The sequence below is a fragment of the Sorex fumeus genome, unplaced genomic scaffold, assembly GCF_029834395.1.
Source record: "Sorex fumeus unplaced genomic scaffold, SorFum_2.1 ptg000018l, whole genome shotgun sequence".
Taxonomy (NCBI): Eukaryota; Metazoa; Chordata; class Mammalia; order Eulipotyphla; family Soricidae; genus Sorex; species Sorex fumeus.
The window spans coordinates 31,331,555-31,347,735 of record NW_026606075.1 but is presented as its reverse complement, the minus strand read 5'-3'; the positions used below and the strand labels follow the sequence as shown (position 1 = coordinate 31,347,735).

General features: G+C 43.8%; 1 pseudogene; it reads right to left on the bottom strand.

The window, feature by feature from the left end:
- Positions 1 to 1,503: 1,503 nt before the first annotated feature.
- On the bottom strand, positions 1,504 to 5,282 carry LOC130021663 (protein phosphatase 1 regulatory subunit 7-like; annotated as a pseudogene).
- Positions 5,283 to 16,181: the final 10,899 nt, after the last annotated feature.

Here is a 16,181-nt window from a genome sequence, read left to right as displayed (position 1 = left end):
GGCCAATTCTAACTTCTGAATAGAAGCACTGCTATTGTTTTGAGTTTAAAAGCATAATGATTACGAGGGGTAAAGGAGAAGCACCTAAATTCATTTCCCATCACTGAAAGGAAAGTAAATTGAAAAAAATAAATAAATAAAGTCTGGTGTGCCCTTCAGGAGGGGGTGGGGGCTGGATCTGCAGGGCTGGTAGCTATGTCCAGATAATTGAGTTGGAGCTTATAAAACTGCAGAGATGAGCTGCAGCATAGGCTGAGCCCTAGAGAACAAACAGTAAGAGACAGTATTGAGAGGATATGGCTTTCTTCTCCTTGGGTATCTGCTTCTGGTTGAAGAGGAAGGATAAGTGGAAGAAGGGGGGAAGAGGTCAGCTCAGGGTTGAACTCTTCTCACAACAAATTGCTCCTTGCCCTGCTGTGCTAAAAGGCTGCTTTTGTTTCCAGGATTTGTCCAGAAAAACGTAATTGCAAACCTGCAGCCTCAAAGGCATGCAGGGCGATCATCCAGCCCAAGGACCAGTTTTCTGTTGGAGTTTTTTATATAAAGCTTCAAGCATTTGTGGGTTACGTAGAGTGAAACACACCCACCCCCACCCCACCCCACCTTGCACTGTAGCCACATCTTAGCATATACTCCTTTGCTTTGACTGTGTTTTTAGCAGGTACGGAAATGCTGAAATGCTTACTCCTGAGCAATGGAACTATTTCATGTTTAATGTGAAATGGAGAAACTAGAGGAACTCGCACTAATAGAATACAAACTTGGAAAATATATTGATGTTCTCATTGATTCTAATTCAACACTTCAAGAAAAGGTAGTTTCAGTTCTGATTCCTCTCAATGTTTTGAGAGGTAACCCCATGTAGATTAATTTCATGAATTAAAAACTCTGTACAGTTTAATCTGAAGTTTGTGTCAAGATTTTTGGTTGGTTCCTAACCACACACATTCACCTATCCCCTCCCCCCACACGTGCCCACTCCTCATATTTGTTTTGTTGAGGATCTGGAAAGGTCCACAAATATTCAAAAGTTGAAGAATATCTTAAAAACTTTATAAATTTCTAGGATGCTAGTCTTTTTTTAAAAAAGAAACTCTAAATATTAGACGTTGGGGTTCATAAGATAAGATATACTAAAATATCAACCCATTTCAACAGGAAAAAAAAGGCAGATAGTTCTTTAACTTTTCTTAATTTGTTTTGTTTTGTTTGGGGGCACACTTGACAATGCTCAGGGGTTACTCCTGGCTCTACAGTCTGGATGACTCCTGGAAGTATTTGGGGACCATATAGAATGCTGGAGATCAAACCCAGGCTGGGCATGTGCCAGGCAAATGCCTTACCTCTCCATCCCACTTTACAAGTTTTTTAAATACCCACAGAAAACCATTAAATTCCCTGATTACCTCTGACTTGAGGTGGACTTTGACAAGGCAGACGCAGTTTCCAGCTTTGTATTTTATTTATTTATTTATTTATTTATTTATTTGTCACTCGGTGCCTTTATTGCAGCGGATTTGTGAGGTTGAGAGCAGCTGGCCAGCCAGGAGTGCGGGCGGGCTGGCGGGGAAGTTCTCTGGAGAGGGAGCGGGCGAGGGTGCACTCAGAACTTGATGAAGGTGGGTAGATCTGCCGCATGGTGGGAAGCACAAGCACGACCTTGCGGCGGTACTGGGGGTCCTTCTGCAGGGGGTTGTGCTCCAGGTACATGGTCTCCAGGCCTCGGGCCCCCTTCAGCTCGTCCAGGTCGCTCCAGCTCTCCAGGAGGTTGTCCTTCATCCAGGACTCCTGCAGCTCCATCAGGTGGCGGATATTCTCGATCTTCTTGATTCTGTTTGCCGCGATGTCCAGCATCGCGAGTTTGTTGTTCTCTGGGCCCTCGATGACCTCGATGCCGGTGTGGCTCAGGTACCGCTCCCGCAGGTTCACCGGGCTCTGGAGGCCCTCGATCTTGGTCAGCCGGTGGCTCTGCATGCTGAGGACTGTCAGGTTGGTGAGCGCATCGAGATTCTGGAGTTTCGCGATCTTGTTTTTCCCCAAAAGCAAGCTCTCCAGGTTGGTCAGTGCATCAATGTTTTCAATCGCCCGGATGCGGTTGGAGCCCAGCTCCAGCGTTTGCAGCTGCTGGAGGTTGCTGATGTTCTCGATTTTTGTGATTTTGTTGTTGACCAGAAAGAGGTTCTTCAGCCTCGTCAACTTGTCAAGCCCTTCAATATTTCTTAGCAGCTTAAAAGAAATATCTAGAATCTCTAGCTCTGTCAGCGCCTCCAGGTTCTCCATCTTCCGGATCTGGTTGTCGTAAAAGGTCCAGCTCGTGGAGACTCTGCAGCTCCTCCAGGTTCTCGATGCATTTGATGAGACTCTGATGGAGGCAGAGCGTCTTGACCTTCTTCAGCACCTCAAACCCTTCCATCCTGCCAATGCGGTAGTGATTCAGGTCCACGTCCTCGGCATCTTTGTCCAGGTCAATGGTCTCCATGTCCACTGGCAGCTCCTGTCCTTCTGGGTCCTCCTCCGTGGGCCCCGCTCAGTCCTTCAGGCTGTGTTCACTGATCTCCGCCAAGAGAAGGCCCTCTGCTTCTTCCCTTCCTCGTCGCCGGACTCCTTGGACTCCATCCGCTTGTCGACCTCCATCATCTCCTGGACTATTGCTGGCCCGAGCCCTGCTCCGCCCACGTTGGACACGCTTCCCCCTTCCAGCCCAGCCTTGTATTTTAAAGGGATTGATGGAGGAGGTATTCAGGGAGGTCACTTTAGAAAATCTGGAGTAGCCACTTAGTGGACTTAGTGGTCTGCATCCTCCAAGCAAACCATGCCAGTCCCCCTCAACTTGTCCTAACTACAGAAATCTAAGGATTTTTTCCCAATCAAGGAAAATTGGATGCCCCAACTCTGTCATGCACAAACTTCACTGGAGTCCTAATGGAAAGGAACAGTGTAGAGTTTCCCTCTCCACTTTAACTCAAACAGCTGCACTCAGGCAGAAGTCCAAAACACAGGTTTTCTGTTTCTTTTTTGGAGGTGGCCACGTTTGGGGTGAGAGTGACACACAAGATGAGCCTCACTGCCAGGACAAGGATAGGATAGATGGGGCTATATTTGTGGAAGGGCCTGTCTCAGCACAGTCTTACCAGAAGTGAGTCAGAGTCCCTTCCTTTTCTATTGTCAGTGGGGGGAGGAAATGACACTGAGGTCCTGGATGCTCTGGGTGACTGCCACACTGAGGAGGAGTTCTCATCACTCCCTTGATCTCTTTCCCCTGGCATTGCCTAGGGGAGATGCCCAGCTGCATCCCCCTTTCTACCTCCATGCAGAAGCTATATCTCTCTTTAATTCTGTCCCTTGGGATCGGAAATGCTCTTACCAAATATTCCTTTTTTGTGACACTCTGTTCTCAGGACCCCATCTGAGAAGGAAGTGTTTTTTGTGCTCTCTCAGGAAGCCCCAGGAAAGAGGCCCCATGAACTCCAGACTCATGCTTGGTCCACAAGATCATCTGACTTGCTCCAAGATCCAGAAAGTTCCTGTAATCACCAGTGGGGCAGAAACTGAAAACAAGCATGTAAGAAATCTGCATCAGAATTTCACAGAAGAATCCAGGAATTCAGTGGTGCTCTCTTCCTGCTCACAGATATATATCTGGGGCCAAGAAACTATCTTTTGTTACCGTAAGCTACATAAGTTACAAATCGAGAAGTAGAGAGGCTCTTGAGGTGGTGTGTAACATCACTGCTCATCCAGAAAAGGCAGACAGGAAAGGTCTAGCAACTAGGGTTCATGCAGGTACATGCCTGCCTGTAGTGAACACTGATTAATACAAGCTCTCTTCCTAGCACAGAGGAGATGCATCTTCAAAACTCAGACCTAACTCAGTATTTCAGACTGCATCAAAAGCAGTCCATTCTCTTTTTTGATGAAGCAGTTCCCCTTCTTTCTCTTCCTGCGTGCCTTCCCAGGTTTTTGGTTTTTCAATTTATTCAACATGTTGATAATAGAGTTTCAGGCATTCAGTGTTCCAACTACAAAGTCCCCACCTGTCAGTGTCTCTCTGTCAATGAAGGTTCTCTCCTTTCCTCACCCTGCTTCCTTAGCAAATGTTTTAAAAATAGTTTTAAGAACTTTTATTGCAATTCTATGGTTTACAGTGCAATCAATAATAGCTCCTCATGCGCATAATTCCAACACCACACCCATCACCAGTGTACCCCCCCCCAAGAACCCCAAGATCCCTTCCTTCAGTTTCCCCGCCCCAACTCAATTGTGTGGAATAGTTCTCCCATTATGTTGTCTTTGGCCCTTTGTTGCAAGTCCCACCCATGAGAAAGATCATTCTGTCCCTTTCCTTCTGACTGACTTGTCTCAGCATGATATAGTCTAGTTTCATCCATATGGCCTCAAATTGCATGATTTTGTTCTATGAACCTGCATAGTAGCCCTTTGAGCATAAAAAACCACTTCTTGGCCCATTTATCAATAGTTGGGCATTTGGGTTGTTTCCATGTCTTGGCTATTGTACTAAGTGCTGTGATGAATGCAGGTATGCATATATTCTATCAAATTAATATTTTTGTATTGGGAGTCCAGATGCCAAGAAGTAGAATTTCTGTGTGTGTTAGTGCTGTCACTGCACTGTAGCACTGTCCTCCCATTGTTCATCAATTTTCTCGAGCGGGCCCACTAACGTCTCCATCATGAGACTTGTTGTTACTGTGTTTGGCATATTGAATATGTCATGGGTAGCTTGCCAGGCTTTGCCATGCAGGTGAGATACTCTTGGTAGCTTGCTGGGCTTTCCGAGAGGGGTGGAGGAATTGAACCTGGCTCGGCTGGGCCGGCTGTGTGCAAGGCAAACACCCTACCGCTGTTCTATCACTCCAGCCCATGGCAAATATTTATGAATCTTTTCAAATCTGCTTATTATAGTTTGGGCCACGTGCTTTCGATAGTGTTGACTCTGTGGTACAGTTCCTTCACCTCCACATCACCAAAATGACCAAGACTCTCTTTTTTTCTCTTTGGGTCATACCCAGCGATGCATAGGAGTTACTCCTTGCTCATGCACTCAGGAATTACTCCTGGCGGTGCTCAGGGAACCATATGGTATGCTTGGAATCGAACCCTGGTCGGCTGCGTGCAAAGCAAACGCCCTACCCGCTGTGCTATCACTCCAGCCCCATGACCAAGACTCTTGACCAGTGTCCTTTTGTCATCACCAGCCTCTCCAGGATGGAACACAGGACTGAAATCCGGGAAGCGAGATTTGGGGCACTCACCTGCCCCATCTCTGCTCTGCAGCGCTCAATCTTGCTTGTTCTTTTATTGGCCTCCTCCTCCTCTAAACTTAAAGTGAAGCCCTGGGAGCCTTTCTTGGGAATCACTCCGAAAGCAGGTCCCTAGCTAGGCACCGGATGGAGAAGCCTCTATCCGCGGTGGTGGAAGGATGCTGGCCAGTGGCACGCACAGAAAAAGCCCTTCCAAGTTCTGTTCCGCGCATGACCCTGTGATCCCTCGAGCGGAACCTGGGGCCAGGAGCACAGGACTGAAATCCGGGAAGCGAGCGTGCGCTGCGTGCATTCCAATAATAGTTGCAGCTGGGAGGACGAGGCGTGACTCACGTCTGCCCGGCTGAGCGACTTGGGCAGGGACGCCCCGCCCTCACGATGAAGGGGGATTACCTGCGAGACCCGGGGCGCCGCGGTGACTCACCCAGCGAGCGCCGCGCGATGACCACATGGGAAAACAGCTTATCGCCTGTGTAGGGGAAGATCTTAGAGGAACAGGAAGTGTGTGCAGCCTGCACCGAACCCTTTTTTTAAAAAAAAAGAGGGGAAAAGTCAGCGTCAACTCTGGCCTTTGTTCTCCTGAAATTATCTGGATGAGCTGCTGCTGAGCACAGCAGGGAGCCTCTTGAGACGTGCCAGCTCCCCCTCCCTCCATCCCTGTCATCTGCAAAGCCAGCCAGATGCCAGGAGCTCAATGCAAGGTTGGTCTCACCACCAACCTCCTTCCACCCCTTGCAATTACAATAGCTAATATGTACTGGTGACTGCTTTCTTGTTCAGCTTTAAGGCCTATGATGGGACCCCTGGGCCTGGCTGTGTGAGGGGGATCCTCAGCCTGCCAAGGACCCAGCTGACAGCCTGATCCAGCCAGATGAAGGAATGCTTCTGCAGTTAAGGCCACCCAAACAGAGAGCACAAAGACTTCTTACACTATCTGTGGCCCTGGTCATCCAGCACCATAAGCCAAACTACCTACCATAAGCCAAACTCAGTATTTAGAAGGGTGTCCATTGTCTCGTGACTTTCTCACAATGATCCTCCAACAGATTCTGTCCTTATCCCTTTTTTACATGGAAAACTGGGACGCATAGAGAGGCAGAGCTGCTCTGCCTAACATCACACAGATGTTTGTATTAGAGTTCAAATTTCAGCACAGGCGATGTTCCTGCCACCCCCACCCCACCCCAAACCCGGTGTGATTTTCTTTAGTCCTAGTTGAAGATGATGATGGCGTAGCCGAAGACCTCCAGAACCAGCCACCACCATGCTGAGACCACTCTCCGCACACATGAAGGCACCAGCAGAGGAACAAAGGCATGTGGGTCCTGGGCCTGAGATCTCCAAGTCTACTCAGATCGGGGCTGAGCATCCTCCACCCAGATCCTCCAAATTCCAGTAGGCGGGGGTCACACCCACCAACTGGCCCCCTGGTGCCATGTAATCCCATCAACGGCCAAGACTCAGAGACTATAAAACCCAGCTCCTGGAAGCACGTGGCCGCATTTGCAGCTGCACAACATCTTATTATCTCATTCCTACTTTAGACAAACTGGCAGGCTACTGAATGTAACCTGCCCACAGGGCAGAGTCTGGCAAACTCCCCGTGGCGTACCCAATATGCCAAATACCAGTAACAATGATGGGTCTCATTCTCCTAACTCTGAAAGAGCCTTGAATATGGCACGTTTTAAAAAAATCTCAGGGCTAGGACAAAGGAGACGTTACTGGGGCCTGCTCGAGGCAATCGACAAATAACAGGATGGTCGTGATTGTGATCGTGATGGTGTAAGTCTTGGATTAATGGGAGATCTTTATGGTGACTGTTTTCTTGGGAATCAGCCTGTGTCACTAGTCTTCATGAACGGAGAATAGTGGTGAAGTGTTGGGAGACATTGGCTTCATCCAGGAATCACCTACGGGACATGATGAAGCTTGAATGTTCCCGATGGAATAGCAGGTGTGGGTGAGAGTGCTTGGGGGCCCTACTTGATGAACACTCTGTCCTGTTCATGCCCCGCAAAGTTATGGTCTTCTTCCTAGGCAGAGAGTTTATATGGAAGGTGCCCAGAAATGAGTGGCAGGCTAACCTGTCACTTACTTGGAGCCTTGACTCTCAAGAGAGAAAGCCACCTTTAGTCCAGAAGTGTTCAAGCTTCAATGCCCTTGCAGTGGTGTTCCCAGCCCAGGAACGGGCCTGCTAACAAGCACCCCAGCACAGTCTGAGGTAAGTAGTTCTTAGGAAGGTTCCTTGTGAGAAACCGCTTTGGACCTTTCTTGTTGTCATATAGTCATCTTCCTAGTTAAATCACACGATGGCAGCTGACACCAAAGGCTCCCTTGACAACTAAAAGCCACCAATCTTGGTGTCTTGTGTGGTCACCATATCTTCTCAGGATACTCTTATTTTTGAAAAGGAACTGGTAATAGTTTGTTACCAACAACCAGGATGAAGAGGCTGGAAGTGTGGTAAGGGGTGGGGAGAAGGTTCCCTGAGCACTGTTTAGGTGCCTAGCCTGACCCTACCCCAACAACACAACAGTACCCACAATCAGGAGTTCTCTTCAAGGTATGGGTCATGCAACCCCTCAAAATGCAAACACCAGATTACCAGGACATAACCCTGGGGACTGTCACAAGATGTAGCTGCTTCCTGAGATGACTGGAAATACTCTGTTGCTCTCTCAGCTGCCTAGCTATGTTAATTATCTGACTTCATCCCAACTTTGAGTTTCTTGTGTGTTACAGAAAGCATTTGCAGGGAGTAACACACAAGGAATGGCAGGTTGAATTTTGGTTGTACCACCCCAAGGCCATACTGAGATGCCTTCAGTCATGAGGGTAGACTAAAGCAGTCCAATTTGTTGTTGCCAATGAGATCCCAGGTAGGGAAGTGGGGGAAGAAGAAGAAGACGAAAGCTGGGGCCCAGAGCGCACGGAGCAGGAGTGTTGAGGAGTCATGGGGTGACATAAAGCCCTTCCCAATATTGACCCTGCCCCTGGCTCTTTCTCTTCTTCGTGGAAATGCTTCACTAAATTACTGCATGTATCTTTCTTTTCTTTCTTTCTTTCTTTCTTTCTTTCTTTCTTTCTTTCTTTCTTTCTTTCCTTCCTTCCTTCCTTCCTTCCTTCCTTCTTTCTTTCTTTCTTTCTTTCTTTCTTTCTTTCTTTCTTTCTTTCTTTGCCTTTTGGGTTACACCCAGCGATGAACAAGGGTTAACTCCTGGCTCTGTACTAAGGAATTACTCCTGGCAATGCTCAGGAGACCATATGGGATGCTGGGAATCGAACCTGGGTTGGCCGTGTGCAAGGCAAACACCCTACCCGCTGTGCTACCACTTCAGCCCTGATGTTGTTGTCTTTTAGAACCCACTTCTACCTCTTTCCCAACCTTAACTTCTTTTTTATTTTCCTGGAGAGAAAAATGAAGCAAAACTGGCTTGCATAATATTATGGCTCATGCTACCAGGGTTGGCTTAACAAGGTGTTGCAAAAGTCAGTTTTGTAGGGCCGATCTGCTTCTTGTGATGGTCACCTTATCATTCAGTTCTCTCTCAACCCCCAAACACACACAACCTGGTGTTTCACAGTACCAACATCACCTGCTGTGACCAAGGGCTAGCAACAACCTCAAAATCCAAAATGCTGTTGGTAATTTACAAGCGTCTGCTTCCCTCCCAGGGAAAAACTGCTTTATAAAAAAATGACAAGCAGAGGATGTGGAAGGTTGAATCCTCAGAAAAGCCTCATCAAAGGCCTGCTGAGCAAAGTTTCTGGTTGAATCCTATGGTTTGGTTTGGGGAAAAGGAGGTTGTTGTGTAGTGGGGGGAAAGTTCAGAATAATTTTTAAATTGTTTTAGCACAATCTGATAAAATATACCAAGTAAACTTTCCATCTCAGTGTAATTGCCTATTAAAACGATCCTCAATTTCTCCTCCACCTTCCTTCCTCACCATACACACTAGCTATTGCTCTTCTCTATTTGACAAGCTACAGGAGAGCTGGCCTCCATCCCATGTCAAGGAAGGACATTTTTCCTGTGTGAGAAAACATTTCCCTTTAAGGACAGAAAGGAAGAAGTGCCAGTGTCACATGTTTCCAGACTCTGACAGTATGTCTCCATGATCCTTACCCACTTTGCACCGGATGCCTGGTGCACTTGCCAAGCAGAGTTCACATGATACTTTCTGAACATCTTGGTGTTGCTGCTGCCCCCATCCCCATAGTTCTGTGAAGAGCTTCTCTCTGTTTCTGGGCTACCTGACATAGTGACCCATTTTACATCTTCCTGTCTAGCACTGGTTCCTCAGGGAGGAGTGAATTCCTTTGTATTCATAACAATGCAAGTCATCCCGGAACATCAGAAGCTTCCCCTGATTCTGAGTCCTTGAACAGGCTTTGAAGGAAAGTTAACAAGGCAGTTACCCCTGGGCTGACACCTGGTATGAGACAGTTCAGCATGGAATATCACTTCACAAAGCACTTCAAAGCCTCTGAGAGAAACCTATTTGGAACAGAAACACTATTTCCCTCTAACCATTATGGCAAGTTTCCTCCCAGCTAAGCAATAAGCCCAATGTGCCAGTAGAATTCCAGCAGCTCCATGACTTAGCACAAAGCTGCCATTTTGTCATGGCTCCATTTGAGTACTTTCATTAGTCATCCTAATGTTACCATATCCAATAACTCAAGTAGAGGTTGGTTGCCTCCTCAAAGACAGAATTTGTCTTAATTCTCTATACTATGTGGAAGTGACCTGTAATTTATACATTACTGGGAAAACAGAAGCACAAATACTTATAAGTAAATGTTCAATTGAAGCCAAATTTGCTCTACTATTTACAAAAGCAACTTGGATGCCCATTATGAAGTGTCAATCATCTTGAATTATGCTGCTGTCAAATTTAGCTAATTTTTTTCCAAAGTAGCATCTCACATTAAGCCAAATGATGCCTTCAGGCACATTATTCCTTTAAAATGTTGTACTGTATTTGAATAGAAAATAACTTAAGAAGGAGGGAGAGAATATGTCTATTTGGACGGGTGGTTATATAGCCAGGGTTCAGTGTTTGCATTTCAAGTTACTATTTTTAATCAAGAATTTACAAATAATTACAGCCTAAAGGAAACCACAGCAAAAATTTTAAAGCATAAGTGTAGTCACTGTAATGGATAATTACCAAAGAATAAATAAATAGCACTCTGGAACAGAAAAGAGAGAAGAATGACATTATTTAAAGTTGCCAACTTTGCAGAACAAAATCTCTTGCCCTTGATTCCCTCTTCTCCCCCTTCCAGCTCCCTTGCACACCTCAACCAGGACCTCAGTGACCTTCTGTACTTTCCCTCTCGTTTCTCTCTGCTGAAACTTGCCTGGTGGAAAAGAGCTAAAATTCAGTTCCATTATGACTCTATGATTGATAACTTGTGTATTACATGTTTTCAGATTTTTCATTTCTTTCTAACACACTAGATAAGGCTTTAATCTAAAGAAAGATGCTCTAGCATGAATTTTAGCAGCCAGGTGAGGGGTGAAGGATGACTTCTGTCAATGGGGATGGTGGTATTGGGTGAATGCCTTCCAAAGTCAGGTGAGATATTAAAAGCACAGAAATTTTAACACTAATAATAATAATAATAATAATAATATATAAATTATCAGACGATGAAACAAAATAGTTGACAACTCTTTTTTTTTTTTTAAAAAAAAATAGTGGTCCAGGAATTTCAGTGGTCTCATCAAATGAGGCTAACCATGCATATGGGAAAAGTCATGTGTTTGTGTGTGTGTGTGTGTGTGTGTGTGTGTGTGTGTGTGTGTGTGTGTTGGTATATGGGATGGAATAGGGGGAATTGAACTCAGAACATTACACATGTAAGGCATATGCTGTACCACTAAGTCCTGAATCACAGTTCAGCCCTTTACCTACCCCCCACCCCCAGCTCTTCTCTCACACACATATATTTTGTTGTGCATTTTCTTAATTTATTATTTTTCCACTCGTACGCATTTAAAATATATATTTTTTAATTTAGTCACTATGAAATTACAATTATTCATGGTTGGGTTTCAGGCATACAATGTTTCAGCACTGATTCCTTCATCAGTGTCCACATATGCCCCCCCACCTCTGTTTGCCTCCCACCCCCCAGTCTGCTTCCACAAGAGGTGCACTGTAGCACTGTAGTACTGTCCTCCTGTTGTTCATTGATTTGCTCGAGCAGGCACCAGTAATGTCTCCATTGTGAGACTTGTTGTTACTGTTTTTGGCACATTGAATACTCCACAGGTAGCTTGCCAGGCTCTACATATATATATATGTATTTATCCTCTGAGGTTTACAGTACTATTGCCAATAGGGTTTCATGTATAACACTTTACTACTTTTCAGTATCATCTCCTTTCTGTTAAATGCTGCCCTCCACCATAGACATTACTCCCTCCCTGTCCAATCCATAGTCCCATCAAGTGGCATGTTTCTCACCAAGTACCAATTCTCCTGTTCTTTGTTCCATTGTCTTTGGACATTTGTTATTCCATCATTATGTGTTTTTATATTCCACATATGCGAGAGATCATTCTATGTTGGTCTCTCTCCCTCTGACTAACTTCACTCAACATGATACTTTCCAGGTCCCTCCAAGTAGCGGCAAATTTCATGACTATATTTTCTTATGGCTGAGTAATATTCCATTGCTTCACGCACATCTTTTCTTGGGAGTGAAAGAGGAACATGGCAGAGAAAACACCCAGGGATTCTTGGAGGCCCTGGGAACTCTATGATAAATAAAATAGCTTGACCGTATAGTTAAAGAGCTGGTCAAAGATAACCATTTCTGAGGATAATTGTTCTCATGATGAAGGACAAATAATGAAAAGCTGTGGATAATCCAGCCCATAGTAGCTAATCTACCCCTCACTTCTCAAACTCACTTCAATTCCCTGTTTCTTTGTACTCCAGCTCACAAGAACGTTGCACTTGTAATTCCCAAGTTTTAAGCACTCTTACATTCCTTCACCTGCTCTAATTAATTCTTGCTATGCCTACATTTCTCTACTCATCGTCGTCCTGCTTTCTCAGATTAGACAAAGATTAGAAATCCTTTGGCTTTGAGGACTTCCCTTTCACTTTAGAACCTCCTTTTCTGGGTTATAGTTATGTGTTCATGTGATAGTTGATTTATCTCTCTCTCTTTTACTACTCTATAAATAGCACAAAGATGGAACTACATCTTTCTTGGGTTTCTTTTAGTATTCTCAGTGCAATGTCCAGGGTTTGGCACATATGTGCTAATTGTTAGCTGATTTGGAGTTAATAGTTCTCATCGAGTGTTAGGGACTAAACATTTATGTGTCTGCTCACCTTCAAATTCATATGTCGAAGGTTAATCCCTAAAGATTTTTGAGATCAGATTATTTTTCCTTTTAGTTTTTGGATCATACCCAGTGGTGCTCAGGGCTTACTCCTGTCTCAGGGATCACTCCTGATGGGGCTTGGGGGTCCATATGGAATACTGATCAAACCCAGGTTGACCATGTGCAAGCCAAGTGCCTACCTGATGTATTATATTATTCTAGGTCCTAAGGTTATACATTTCAAGGCAACTAAGGTCCCAGAATAGGATTAGTGTCCACATAAAAACTCTTTCTCCCAACAAAGGGTGCAAGAAGAAGGTGTCCTTCTGTCAAATTGCTTAGTACCCTAACCTCAGACACTCCAGCCTCTAAAACTGTGAGAAATCATTTCTTGTTTAAACCACCTATTTATAGTATGGTCTTCATAGGCATCTGAACATGTTAGGACAACCAAAAAAATCTGACACTTTAGCAAATGATTAATTTTCCAAACCTTAGTTTACATATCTGCATAGAATAGGGCATTAATAGCAGCACCTATGTCCAAGAATTTTTTTGAGGATTAAAATAAATATGCATAAAATAATTTAGTGCATATCAAGTACAGGGATAGCACAGCGGGTAGGGCGTTTGCCTTGCACGCAGCCAACATGGCCGACCCGAGTTCGATTCCTCCGCCCCTCTCGGAGAGCCCAGCAAGCTACTGAGAGTATTCGATATGCCAGACACAGTAACAACAAAGTCTCCAATGGAGACGTTACTGGGCCCGCTCGAGCAAGTACACAAGGCACATTCAATGAAGCTTCTTATTGTTACAATTTACCTCGTTGCTCAGATTTTCTTATCTCTCATCTGGTACTTTTGAAGGTTCTTTTTTTCTTTGAATATGCTATGACTGCAATCTAGTCCTAAATGAAAAGTTTTTGTTTTCTTTTAGACTGGCAACTTTTATAATCAATATAGAAATCCCCCCCCCCCCCCCAGGTAACAAAAAACTTCTACAGGAATCAGCCGTGATTCATCAGCTTGTAATCATATGCATGAATGCAGGGCATGGCCATAATTTTATAATCTTGCATTTAATGTACTAAAATTTTTTCATTCTTATTCCAGGAAGAGCAAAGAGGGGGTGATTTAGCATAATAAAGCTACTTTTATATCTGTAGTCCTGAGGATGGAAGTATTTTCCACTCCCTTTTTTTTTGATCTAATAACAATGTGGAAATATATGTCCTCATTTGAGAGAAAATAAAAACCCAATAAGTCAGAAGTAAGGTAGACATATTATACAAGCCAAACTATTATACATAGACTGTGTGCCACTCTGATTTGCTAACCCTATTGAATATTTTTCTGTATTTTAACCCATGTGAAGGAGTAAAGTTCATTACTTAGTATTGATTAATTATTATGACCTTTTACATGCAAAGAAAAACATGATTTTATGTTTTCACATATACACTTTGGAGATTTGTGTCCATTTTACGAATGAACAAGTTAAAAGTCAATGCGACAAGATAATTACCTAACAATCACACCTTATGATGCATTAAACTAATGTGAAACAGGCCCAAAGATTTAGTCTTTATGATCAGATGCCCCATTTCCTTTTGCTTACCTGTCAGATCCCGTAAGTGTGAGTTATACTTCATGTTTGTTTCCCATAAATACATCCTTATTGATAATGTCAATAAAGTAAGTTTCATCACCCGCATGGAATGACTCTGTCTTCATCCTGGCAGTGTTTTGCTTTCCAGAAGAACAGAACAATACACCATAGTCTCCAAGTGCCTTTCATTTGTCACTGGGATCTTTCATATTTAGATTACACTTCCTCCTTTCTAGACCTTAGCAAATAGAATGTCTCTGTCCAATGGATTGTCACTGTAATGGTGGTAATTGCCATTATAAGCACCCATTACGCAAATGCTTGTGTTCCTTTAGTGCTGACCCATACTGTTGAGAAAAGTTTAATGATATGTGAAGGTATAAGAGGACAAGATGTGAAGGGGAAAAAAGTTACTAAAATCAACAATCATCTTTTTGGGTATTAATCTTTCTTGTTTATCAAGTTCAGTGCTGACTTACAGCAACTGCACAAGTAGCTAGAATACATCTCATTATTCACCTCTTACAGTGGAGGAAAGTGAGGCTCCTACAGATCTTTTTACCTCAATACTATGTTGCAGTTAAAACACACAAGATTCCCGTGTACTTCATTATTACTATGATTCTACCGTCCAAAAACCAGAGGCATTTTCCTGAACTTTCATCCTCATGAGTAATCAGAGAAATAAGGATTGGAATTATCAACCAAAATTTACTTAAAATAAATTTACTTATTATTTCCCATATATGCTTTGGACAAGTTATTTCAAACACAATTGTACATCAGTAAAAGTCCACAGGAACAATGAGCACTCCATAGGTTTCAAATGTAGAAAGTGAATTCAAAATAAACCTTGTTAGGGTGTCAAAATGAAACAATGTCTGGGCAAGTTCCATTACTATTTCATAAACAAAACTAAGGAAATGGAAGAAGAAAGGAGAAAAGTAAAGTATATTTATGTCCCACAGGGCTGAAACTCTGGCAGGAAATTCAAGTGAGCAGTCTCACCAGGGGCCCTCCACTTGACCCGGGAATCTTAGAGTCTTTGCACGGCCACTTCCAGCCCAGCAGTAGTTGGCCTGAGCTGCAGACTCTAGAGCCTCAGGGCCCTAGGCATCTCTGGGATTTCCCATAGTTCAAAACACTAGGCTAATCTACTTAGAGGGCAGCATCCTTTACTGCTACAAATCAAGTAGCCTTTCAGCTGAAAGCAAGAACTATCACGTCTCTGCCCTCACCCTTAATTCATCTTTCTCATACCTATCATCCACTGATCACTGGTCCTGTGCATCTTTAGGTAAGTGCTTGTTACTCACTGGTGGACTTTTCAAACTTTATTACAAGTAAATCACTTGAGAATGCTTATCTAAAAATGCAGATTTCTGAGTCCTTCCTCTAGAGATTTTGATAGAACAGGCTTGGGATAGGGCCCATACCTAGATTGTAATCTAACACTCCAGATGATTTCAATGCAGAGGATCAAGAGGCATATTTTGAGAAATGCCGTACTGACTGCTAATAAGTGAATAAAAGAATGAGTGTAAGTATCGTGAAATATTTTCCGTGGTTGAAAACGATTTCCTACATGTGTTATTCTATAAAACTCGCGGGGACTCTTATTAAAGGAGTCTACTCCTAGGCCTACCCAAAGCTAGTCATCACAATCTCCTGTGAGAAATTCTGATAAGGCACTTTTGGGGAATACAACTGTAAGTTTTGCCTCTGGATTTCCCATGATATACATATCCTGATTTTGAAACTAACTAGGGTTGACCACATCCAGGCAGATAGAAAGTACCCATTGTCTTAGTAAAAGAGTTCCTTCTCTGGAGTTGTTTGTTGTTTGTTTATTTTTGGAGTCTTCCAAGGAATGATCAGGATTCATGGGAGCTCATCCCAGTGATTTGTGACCAGTCAGACTGCTGGGTCAATGTA